At 38.5% G+C, this 12,522-nt stretch overlaps 1 long non-coding RNA gene across 1 annotated transcript; it reads left to right on the forward strand.

Moving 5' to 3' along the window:
- Positions 1-9,012: 9,012 nt before the first annotated feature.
- On the forward strand, positions 9,013-11,900 carry LOC142181538 (uncharacterized). The gene is made up of 2 exons (XR_012710186.1): positions 9,013-9,696; positions 11,576-11,900. It is a non-coding gene; the product is annotated as an uncharacterized LOC142181538 (long non-coding RNA).
- Positions 11,901-12,522: the final 622 nt, after the last annotated feature.

Genomic DNA, 12,522 nt, shown 5'->3' on the forward strand with positions numbered 1-12,522 from the left:
TCAGCTTGCCTATTTCTGCCCTGTAACTCTCCTCTTTAGCCAACCAATCCCACTGTTCTTGCGACGCCTGGACGAACTCCTGAAGATGGGGCCTTTTGGCCGGTCTCCCAAACTCGATTTCTTTCCTAAACTAAGCAAGGTATCCCGGCGAAACTTCACCCTTGGACTGATTACTTACACATGTATTGGCTGTTAAGTACTGACACTAAATTTGTCGGACTGCTGCTTCAGGAAACTGTCCGTTGGGCCCGATCTCGACTACTTGGCCACTAAGATATTCATCACTCGGAACTATTTGGCATCTCCCCAACTGTCTTAAGACTCGATACGGGGCATAGGGCTGAATACTCTGGAGTCCCATCAAAAGGAAATGGGGTCCAGTGGCTGGCATATATATGATATCATCCATAGGCAACCATCCAAATATCCATTCTATTTGGCCCGCAGTGACAGAACGGAGGCGTGCTATCCATTTTGTGACCCTTTCTGGTAAGCTGATTCCATCAATCCTCGTAGAAAATTCCTCTATGCATGTTTTCTCTGTCGACCCATAACTCATAAATTGAGGACGACGACATAGGTGTTCAATCATCCACATCTGCAGCAACACATTGCACCCCTCAAAAAAGTTTCCCCCGGCTTTGCAAGCTGTGAGAGCGCGGAAGATTTCAGCTACTATCATGGGTGCGAGAGTTCTTTCATCTTGAATGAGCAAGGTATTGACGACCCCGGCTACTTTCAGATCAATGTTTCCGTCTTTCCTTGGAAATACCAAAAGGCCCAAAAAGGTTATCATAAAAGCCACTCGTCTATGCTCGTCCCATTTCTGACGGTTACTTTTGCTGCATAACTTGTTACCCGGGTTGTTGAATCCTCTGACATGACCGTATATGTCATATATGAAGCGCGGATTACAAAAACCTGCGGCCAAATTTAGGTTATGGACCGTCCTGGGTATCTTTAACGAATCCAAAAACCGATGCACAGTGACAGCTCTTGGAGCAACTAGGTAGTTTTGCCTCAACGGAACTTCAGCATTTCCGATGTACCTGGCTATTTCCTCCAAAGTCGGAGTGAGTTCGAAATCGGAGAAGTGGAAGACATTGTGTGTCGGGTCCTAGCAGGTGACCAAAGCTCTTATGATATCCCTCCGAGGCTGGATTTTCAATAAACCTGTAAGACCTTTTAGATATTTCGTGACCTCATCTTGCCCTTCACCACCTAAATCATCCCACCATAGCCACAACTTGAAAGGGATTTTAGTCATTATTGAAAAAGGTTCATTTTGCATCGTGCTCATCCTGCACATTTATTAAGGTGATTAAGAAATAAAATTTATTTGACTCAACAAATTGACTATTTTTTAATTTTTCACAGATTAAAAGGAAGATCCGGCTCCGCACACGGCTTTTCAGCACTTCGAGAACGAAAATTTTAAAGTTGGGTGAGTCAACCGGTCAAAAATCCAAAAAATGACTAAAAGTGGCCGTTTATGCAAAGTCAGCCTTCCGGCATCCCTTTCGAGAACATTCGGCTATTCTTGCCAAAAACGGCATCACCCGACTTATTTATGTTGACAATTAAAATTTGACATTTTTGGCTATTTTTGTAAAAGGGGAGGTTGGACCCGATGAGGGTTGCCTACGTATCTCGCACCTTGTGAGAATCAAACCGGCATAGTTCGGGTCGATAAAACAAACTTCTTTTGAAAACAAGACTCTTTTCATTGGCAAATAAACTATTTTTCATAAACAAAACCCCTTTTCTTTTCTTTTTTTTTCATTTTCTCAAAAATTCGGCAGAGTTTCGACACTATTTGGATATTGATTTTTTCAAAACAGGCGATTAACTCTCTTTAACCCTCATCCTGCTATTTCTCTTTCCTCAAAATATTCAAAAGTCGGTCAACATGCAAGTCCGAAGCAAATAAATGCACAAGTAGCAAGTAAGATGCATCAGGATGGTCTTTTTCATTTTTGGTACACATGTCCTAGACAGACCCAACCCCTGTGTTGAGCCTCCAAAGTCAAATGCATATGATGCAAACAACTCCTACTAGGTATCCGACATGAAGCTGAGTTATTCTAGGTTCGTAACCTGGGTATTTGTTCTAGAATGTGTACCAGAGCAGACAACTCGAGTCGAGGAGGGGACTACGTACCGGGAACCAAAAGGCCATCCGGCTTAGTAACTTGTTCGGCCTCTTTCTTATTTCAGGGTATGACACTAACAGAATAGGGAGTCTCAACTAGTAAGCACATCCCCGGAGGTAAGAAGAGAAGGGTTTCGCCACAGTTTATATACAGTTCAGATAATATCAAAGCGGTAAAAGCATCATTTAGCACATTAGGCCCAAATATGTAACAAAATCAGATAAAGCCAAATATAAAAATTTATCTAAGCTCGAATTCTGAACCCTGAACCAGAGAGTCTGGGTTATCTCCCCAGCAGAGTCGTCAGGGCTGTCACACCTTCTTTTTACCGCGCCCTCCGGGGCGCAGAGGGAGTTTTTCAAATTAAAGGACAATCGAAACGGGATTTATTATTTAATTTAGAGTCGCCAGTTGGGAGATTTATGGTGTCCCAAGTCACCAGTTGAATCCCGAATCGAGGAAAGGATTGACTCTGTGTTACAGTCCGCGAGCCAAAAATCCGGATAAGGAATTCTGTTAACCCGGGAGAAGGTGTTAGGCATTCCCGAGTTCCGTGGTTCTAGCACGGTCGCTCAACTGTCATATTCGGCTTAATTATCTGATTTTTATACAATTATGAACCTATGTGCAAATTTTAACTTTTAACCGCTTTTATTATTATCATTATTATTTTAACAGAGAATTGCAACGTTGTGAAAACATATCTCGAACCACGTCACATCAATGTACCCGTGGTTATCGACACATTTCGACTCCGTTGAGATTTGGATTTGGGTCACATAAATGTGCACCCGAGTTTAAGAAAGTAAATTATTAAAGGCGCGCCTAAAGCGACTAGCGTATTATCATTTTGGGGAAGGTCGTGAACCTTTGCTAAATAGCCCATCCCGAAGTCTAAGGAATTTTACAAACACTTATATAGGGCCCCGCAGCTTATGTATTTTGTTTGTCGAGGCTCGTCTCATTCATTATTAAAAAAAATTGCAACGTCACGGAAATGCATCTCGAACCACGTCACAATCTATGTACCCATGATTATCGACATATTTCGACTTCATTGAGATTTGGATTGGGTCACATAAATGTGCACCTGGGTTTAAGAAGGTAATATTATTTAAAGTACGCACCTAAAGAGACTAACGCGTTGTTATTTTGGGAAAAAGGCCGTGAAATTCGCTAAGCGGCCGATCCCGAGACCTAAGTGTTTATCATAAGCACCTATTGAGGGCCCCGTAGTTTGCAACTTATTAGGCGAGGCACGCCTCGTTTATTTTAAGGATATCCTAAAGCGACTATGGTTCTCTATTTACTTTTGTCTCTAAAGATAGAGAAAAGGCCTAATTGATTACAAGCGTGCAACGTCCCAGCTTTTGTTGTTCGAGCCAACAACTTAACGATGATGCATCTTGACAACAATGCATACTTTTATTTTAATTGACAGACATGAACTCCAAAATTCTTAAACCAATTTATCATACCCACTAACTATTACCAACTATGGGTTTTAATGAACCGATTTAATGTAAATGAGCCTTTCTTTTCCTAACTTTTAACTGATTTCAACACTAATCTACCAGCAATAATTCAGGTTTTGCTTACTATCGAATTCAGAAACTATTATTCAAACGAAGACATCCTAATATACTAGCATGATTAATGATAAAATTACTAGCGAGTAGGATGAATATTACTATATCAGCTCATGAATTGAAATCCTATTACAAGTTCATTACCATTTTAACCTGACATTAATCTAGATACACCTATTATTGATGTCAATCGAGTTCCTCCAAACTGATTCAATAATCCCATTTCACAAACCTATTGAACTGACTACACTTCATACCATTCCAAGGGTTCAATTTAACAGTTCAATGTTATACAATATCTAACAGATAACCCACCTCAAGACACAGTTTTGATTATACACATAACTACCATCTATATAACAGGAAAACATCTAAAATAACTATCAATTAAAATGCAGGCAGTCCTCAGTTGAACAATAGATGTGTTCGAACATTTCATTCCAAACTTCAACAAGCTTACATCAATGTGGTTCAGGGTAGTGTACCTGGTATTGGAATACAAGAAGAAGAAAGAGAAGGGCAGGTCAGCAGCAACAACAATAACCAGGCAACAACCAGTAAACAGAACACCCAATGACAGATTTGAAAACCAACAGGGTTCCAGCACACTCAATGAAACAGTACCAACACAAACCAATGCAGACTAGAAATAACGAACTCAAAAAAACCACTTAAAACCTCAGTGAACTCTCATAAATAACCAGCCAGTAACACCAATGGGACAATAACACCAGCGACTGAGGCGACTTTGGAAAGACCAAACCAACCAATACAATAGTAACAACAGCAAATGACCAGAAATCCCAATCAGCAGTAGTATTCAGCAACTGATTGAACCCCAAACTCTTCAAGATCAAAATAGGACCAAACTGAACCCCAATGAAACAGTAAAAACACTCAAATACTGACCCTTGAAGTTTATCGTTTTAAAATTGAACCTCAACTCTTTCTCAATACTCACTGAAAGACTCTTTTCTTTTCTTTTTTGTTCTTCTAATTCTTTCTTTAAACTGATTTTAAGACCTCCAAAAAAAACCCTAAATCTATCCTCAATGCTTTTATTTATACCACCAAAACTGACCCCCTTCATGGCCCTCTTGAAACACTTAAACTAATACAACCACCATCTTTTGCCCATGATATTCTCTTACAGTCCATTATCAAGTGTCTTGTGTCCAAAGGCATGGGCAGCTTATAATATTCAATTAATCCCCCATGCTATTATGTTTCCCAAGCCACTACTACTAGACAAAGTATTAGTTTAATGGTTAATTAAGTACCCTTACGGTCAGATCACTAACACTAAACATTTCAAGCCTTTTAAAACCCCAAAATACCCCTGAAAACTCCTGGCGATTTAATGTCCTACCTTAAACCCTTTAATCTATACTACATCTTTCAGCTATAACCAATTCAATTCGAATTCAAATGACCGTTCAAACTAGAATTTAAATCAGATCAAATGGCATCAACATAAGAACAATGATTCAGGACAAACTCCTATTGAACTGTCAAGGTTACGGATACAGAGAAATGAACTAACACAATCCTAAATTGAATCCAAACAAGAACAAATGAATCATTGTAACTACACTGAATTCATATGCGACAAAAAAGATAGACAACACAGATGAAACATCTTGAACCAAATAATAACACCAAACCATCACAGGAGTAATCATGGCTTTATACCAGGCCTTATTGACACTGACTTTTACAATCAAACTAATGGACAAACACACTCAATCGATTCAACATATACCAACCAACCATACGAATTTGAACGATGGTGAAATACAAAACAGATAAACAGCAACGAAAGATAAAAGAGGAGAAGAAAAGAAAATACCTCTAAATTAAGGCTAAACTCCGAACAGTTCTAGTTGAAACTTCGACTTGAGTTTTGAAGCCCTTAATCGAGTGTTCTCGACTGAGAACACTTGACTAAGGTCGATTACAACCTCGAATTCTTTTGGCTCTTTAGGGCCTGTTCAGTCGAATTAAGATTCGACAAGTTCCGGTTAGATTCGAGGGAACTAGGGGTGGTTTAGGGACGAGGGAGATCGGGTGGGCGTCGGGTGTTAGTTTGGGATTGAGTGGAGGCGGCTAGGGTTTAGGACCGATCTTCGATTGAAGATTCGAAGACACTGGTGATGATTCGAAGAAAAAGGGGTGTGGATTTGTGGAGGGGGTGGTTTGGCGGTTCCGGGGTGTTGTTTTGGTGGTCATCGGAGTCGGAGCCGCTGGGTTTACGGTGAAGGAGTGGAGGGGCGGCTAGGGTTTCGGAGGGGATTTGGTCTCTGAACTTGGAGAAGATACAGAGAGGGGGGTTTGGTACTGGAGATGGGTTTATGGGCATTGGGGGGGTTTGATATATTAAAAAAAGGTCAATCAATGTGAACCGTTGGATTAAGGATGATGGAGGGTTCAGATCAACTTGGGGAAGGGAAACAGAGTTGTTTGGTTCAGTGTTGGGGTTGGATTGATTATTGGGATGGACGGGTCGGGTTGTGAGGGGGATTTGTGACCATGTGATCAACGAAGATCAACGGCTTTGGTGGAGATGATTTAAACGGCATCGTTTGGGGAGAGGTTGGGGCGGACTGGGTTTCAGGAGAGCATTGGGCTCGTAAGGGGTTATTTTGGGCCTGATTTCCCTTTTAATAACCAGCACAATCCGATTTTAACTCTTCTTCTCTTGTTCCTTCTTTTCTTTTATTTTCTTTTTGATTTCTAATTACCAAAACTCAAAATTAACTTTAAAGAATACTAATTAACGCTTCATAATAATTATCACCCAAAATTAAATACAAAGACAATCACACAATTTGGACATTAAATGCTAAAAATGCAAAGTACATATTTTTGTGACTTTTCCGTTTTGTAAAACAAACTTTATTGTTTAATTAAGTCCTAAATTGTAAAATTAAATCCTAAAATGCACATGCAACACATATTTTTGTATTTTTCTTAATTAAAGTAGAAATAAACATGCACAGACAAAAATACAAATAAATCACAAACAACACAAAACTATTTTATTTTGAATTTTTGGGAGTAGTTCTCATAGGGCAAAAATCACGTGCTCACAGTGGCATTTTGAAAGTTTTGGGTATGGTATGTGGGGCTTCTTCATCGCTATATGGTTTTTCCATGAACCGGCCGATGTCTCTTTTTGGCAGGAGTTTTGGGGCGCTTGGTATCTTATCGACCCTTTCTTGGTGTTCCCTCATTTGGTCGCGGAGTGCTTTGTTCTCATTTTCCATTTCTTCCATTTTCTTCAGAACAACTACGAAGGTGTTGTTACCTGCATTGACAGCAGTGTGAGTGTTACCTGTTGGGGGCAAGACGTGTTGCTTATTGACAACTATTGGGGTGTCCACTCTAGCGGCGTTCCTACTCGCCCCTTGAGCGGGTTTGTCGAGTATGCTGCTCAGGGTACTTGTCAGCCACGCTTGCAATAACTTTTTCGCTGCAGGCGGGGCTTCTTCTGTCATGGACGTGGAGGCTCCCTTTGTAACACCCCGTAAATTCGGCTTAGGTATGAATGAGTTAAAGGAGTAGTAAGGTTATATTTTGAACATGTGAAGTCCCATCGGGATGATTATGGGTAAAATAGTTGTTTCAAAATCAAGATGGAAAGTGAAATACATAAAATTTGACAAAATCGACTAAGTTTGCAAAAGGTCTATCTTCCATCAGGGTTTAGTGAAAATATGTAAGAAATTTGGGAAACCTCAAAGCATGAAAGTGTTAGGCCATTGAAATAGCTTTCCAACAATATATTATGGAGACCAAACGGATCTCTGTGCAAAAAGCTATGCGTGTTTTACAGAATAGTATGTGATATGCGCGCCCTGAGCACGACCGCGCTACTGAGACAGTGTTATTGCCATTTTGCGCGGTCAGGTGCACGGGGGCGCCCATGGGGGGCCATTTTAATGCCCTACTTCGTCCCCCACAACCCCAAAACATAAAAATTTGTTCTATAAAGGGAAGCTCTCAAAAACCTAACTCCTTAAGGATCCCTCCACTACCTAAGGTAAGTTCTAATGGTGATTCTAAGTTAATTTTAATTTCCTAACATCTTATTAACATGGGTAAACCCTCCAAATCATTAGATATTTGATTGGGGCATCATTGTTGAGAGAAGGAACCCTAGAACTTGAATTCAAGAAGATTGAACGTTAAGAAGGTAATATCTTCACCCTCTAATTGATTATAGCATTGGATTAATGATTGTAGACTACAAGTTTATGAGATATGAGTTGATGGATTTGATAGAAAAACATGAACAATTATAGGTTTGGCTTGTTAATTGTTGATTATTGATTAAGGGTGTTGTTTACCTTATAGGTGATAAAGAATGATGTTGATTATAACCATTTGAGACTTTAGAATTTATCTAGGAGCAAGAGAATAGGTTATTGGGTGTAGAAACACCATTAATAAGGACTATGAAGCTTTATGTCACCAAGTGTTTGAGAAAATGCTTAAGTGACCAAAACATGAGAATTAATTCTAATATGGAATCTCTTTGACTTGTATTGATATAGATTAAAGTTGAAAGGGTTGGCGAATGTTGTATTACATTCAAGAGCAGGAAGTTAAGGTATGTGAGGCGAACTCTCTATGTTTGGGAATTTTAATGATTCTCCCTACACTACGTTTCTTTTACGACGTTACAAATTGTCTCTGAAATATAGTTAAGCCAAGTTCCTTGAATAGTTGTAGAACTTCTATTCTCTGGCTTCATAACTTGTTCACCACTTTCATTTTGAACATTGTGAGCTCAATGTGTAGACATGTGATTTTTGACCCTCCCCGAGATTTCATCCATTTTAGCATAAAATATTTAGTTTAGGCCTAATATCGATATTTCAATTAGTTTCGACTCTTTTACTTTATTTTTTTAAAAAAATAAAAATTACAAAAATATTTCTTCTTTTAGTTGCTTTTAGTTTATTACTTTTCGTAAAACTAAAAAATATACAAAAAATCGTACGTTATTTGAAAATACCAAAAAATAGGTTTGTTTTAACGATTAGTATTATTTTAATAGTTATTTTACTTAAATAAGATTAATTAGTAAATGAGGTCGTATTTTAGTATCATTCACGGAGAAAAAATAAAGTTTGGGCTCAAACAACCCATTTTAAGCTTAATTTTCGGACCTGGCTCATAATTCCTAGGCTCATACCCCTTAACCTAAAAAACCCGACAAAACTAACCTAGACCTAGACTTAGAGGATCAGTCGTTTCAAAATTGAGAAAACGGACACAGTCGTGGCATCATCCAAAAAAACAACTCCTCCGTGACAACACCTACCACATTACTTCCTCGAACAGCTTGAATCTAATTCTAAAAAGAGACGGCAGACACCCTAATCAATCGCAGGAACCCCTCTTCTTCACCAAACACACATAACCCCAGTTCAGCTCCCTTGTTAGAAATCCCTTCTCGTCACCTTTCTTAGCTTTGGGTCATATTTCAATTCCTCCACTTGAATGATTTTATTAGTTTTGGAGTGATCTCCACAATTGGATGCAATGTCTTATTTTATAAGAAGCTTAGTAGATGGTTAATTTTATCAAGGCATTTCTGTTTCTGTATTCATGTGTTCGGGTTCTTCTTCAATAAAAAAATCTTCTTTTTTGATGTTTGTGTGAGGAATATGAATCCAAAGTTGCTTCTATTTTAGAAAAAAAGAGTTGTCCAAATGCTTGAATACACAGCAAATTGAGTAGAATCGTTTGAGCAAAAAAACAATTTCCGAAAAAACTGAGTTCGTGTTCAATTCGGGGATTCGTCGAGGATCAAAGTCTTATGTTAGCTACCGATTCGGGATGCCGTTCGAGATTTTGTCATTGGTTCGAGGTTTGCATCAGTAGCTCATCTCACCTGTTTGGAAATCTTCTTTCATTGTACACGGTGAAAATTTGCCGCAGTAGAGGTCCGTTTCTAACTTTCTTCTTCAATGTTTCTTGTAATATTCCTGTGAATGAATTGATAAAGATGGTTATCTTCTGTACCTTGAAATCTTATCTTGGTGTGCAGTTTGGTTAAATTAGATCTGTGGTTAACGAGCGTACATGCTAAATTGTATTTGAGGAAAGTCGTTTGAATTAATACAGTGAGTCAGCAAGAACGTGAATTAACCGAGGTTTTAATTTCTTTAATCACTTTGGTTGATCTATTATGATTGAATGTTTTACCTCAGTTGAATGGGATGCATTGATTTAGTAGAACTTTTAATAACATTTGGCCACGAGCTTTGTCATTAAATGAGTGGGAATTTGAGTTTATTGGGCCACAAGCTTGGCATTAAATGAAAGAAAATTGGAGTGTATCACTGTATTCTGTTAATTAGTCATAAGAGCATGTTAGGCCGCGAACCTTTAGGCACGTAATTAAATCATCACAACTACGGGTACGGTTCCCGTGGCGTAGTCGTGATACCTAATTTCAAATTAGTTTTAAATATGAACATCCGTAGTTCGCTTTAGTTGAGTACAAATCTTTTTTTTTAAATAAGTTGAGGTGCACCATACACAAACAAAATTCATAATCTATGGCCCTCCTATTAATTATTTTAACTAGTATAGAAAATGCCTTGAACTCTCGTAGTTTGCTTTAGGCGCGTTTATGTAAATAAATTATCACAGCTACAGGTACGGTTCCCGTGACGTAGTTGTGATGCCTAATTTCTAAATCCGGGGGTACATTGATGTGACCCGACCATAATTTAATCTTGTTAATAAAATAAACACTTTGTAGATTGTGGGTACGATTCCCGTGACACGATTCTCAATGTGTAATTAAAATAATTAGTTATATAAATATTGGAGCATTAAAAGCGGTTTAGAAGGAATAAAATGCACATAGGTTCCAAAAATATTTTAAAATCAGATAAATAGGCCAATAATAATAGTTGAGCAACCGTGCTAAAACCACGAAACCCGAGAATGCCTAATACCTTCTCTCGGGTTAACAGAATTCTTTACCCGAATTTTTGTGTTCGCGGACTGTAAAACAGAGTCAATCTTTCCTCGATTTAGGATTTGAACCGGTGACTTGGGACACCATAAATTATCCCAAGTGGTGACTCTAAACAATAAATAAATAATCTTGTTTCGATTGTCACTTAAATTGGAAAAAAACTCCCTTATATCCTTTCCGGGGTAGAAAAAGGAGGTGTGACACAGTGCGTATTCAATATAGACTTGGGTTTGATGCCCCCGAGTCTTAATATAGATTAATCAGTATGCCATAAACAGTTGAAGTTTTAGTGTTCATAATCAGTTCAAGAATATATGTCTCAGTCTAGTCTTATTTAGTATTCCAATATTATGTAACTCTGTGTGATCCAGTATTCCAGTATCATGTATTGCAGTTTGATTCTCAGTTCCTGAATGTTGAACACTTGTATTTGCGCCTGAGGTTGTAGTTTATATGCTTTATGCATACTTGGGCCTAAGGCCATAGTTTATGCTTTATGCATTTTGGGCCCGAGGACGTAGTTATGTATACGTATACTTGGGCCTGAGGTCGTAGCTTGTGCACATATATATTTGGCACGAGGCCATAGCTTATTCAAATAAACAGGTTGTTCATCATTCAGAAGAGGGATTATTCATATCCTTACTTCCTTTATCATTTCAGTTATCAGTTATTTGTTCAGTTACTAGTTATCAGTTCAGTTATCAGTTATCAGTTCAGTTATCCGTTATCAGTTATCATTTCAGTTTCAGTTTCAATAGTTATCATTTCAGTTATCAATTATCATTTATCAACTTAGTTTCAGTTTTAGCATTTTTAATTCTTTCTTTCAGTTGTATTACATATCAGTGCAATTCAAATGTGCCGACGTCACTTTTGCTCGAGGCCTGCATCTCACGATGCAGGTAATGATTTACAGGTTGATGATTCAGAGCGCTAGGATTCTCGTACCAGCTATTTGGTGATCCCCAGTTCTTTCGGGGCATTATCATTACCTTACAATCTTCAGTATTTTTAGATAATTAGTGTTTTCAGTACTTCATTAGAGGCTTCATAGACTAGAGTAACAGTTAGACAGAGTCTCAGGCCTTTCATGTTAAGCAATGTTAGCTACATATATATTTCAGACTTGTTTTAGTATTTCTGCACTTTGATTTATATCATCCAAACTTTCAGTATATCAGCATGTGTTAGTTTATATTCCGCATTTAGTATATTATGATATCACATGTTGATCAGCCAGCCAGTTGGTTCGCTCGGTCACATGTAGTTAGGCACCGAGTGTCGTGTTACGTCCAGGCCCAGGTTCGGGGCGTGACACCCTTCTCACGCGAAGTGGTTACACTACCATGAGAAGGGGTGAGTCACTTTGTCTTGGTGAGGCGCTCGATGTCACATCTTCCACGTCCTCCCTGCTAACCTCGTTGATGGTGTTTAGGAGGTTAGTAGTGACACCCATCACTGCTTTCAGTCTTTCCTCTCTTTTTTCTGCCACGGTTAGCTTGTACAAACAAGGAAGGGAAAGACTTTGTTGTTGCGTTTTTAGATCTAGAAGAAACTAAACTTGTTAACTAGGGTCTCCTCACAGACGGCGCCAAATTATTTTACCAAAAAAAATGTTGAGCCCTTTTTAGTTAAACCAATTTAATAAATGGATAAAGGGTGAATCCAAGTTAAAAGTAATAAATCCTAGATCCGAATTTTAACAACTTAGACGGAGTGAACCGTGTCCTAACCAATAAAATGTCGAGTTAATGCTCAATGATTAGATATAAATATG

Source organism: Nicotiana tabacum, chromosome 6 (assembly GCF_000715075.1).
Source record: "Nicotiana tabacum cultivar K326 chromosome 6, ASM71507v2, whole genome shotgun sequence".
Classification (NCBI taxonomy): Eukaryota; Viridiplantae; Streptophyta; class Magnoliopsida; order Solanales; family Solanaceae; genus Nicotiana; species Nicotiana tabacum.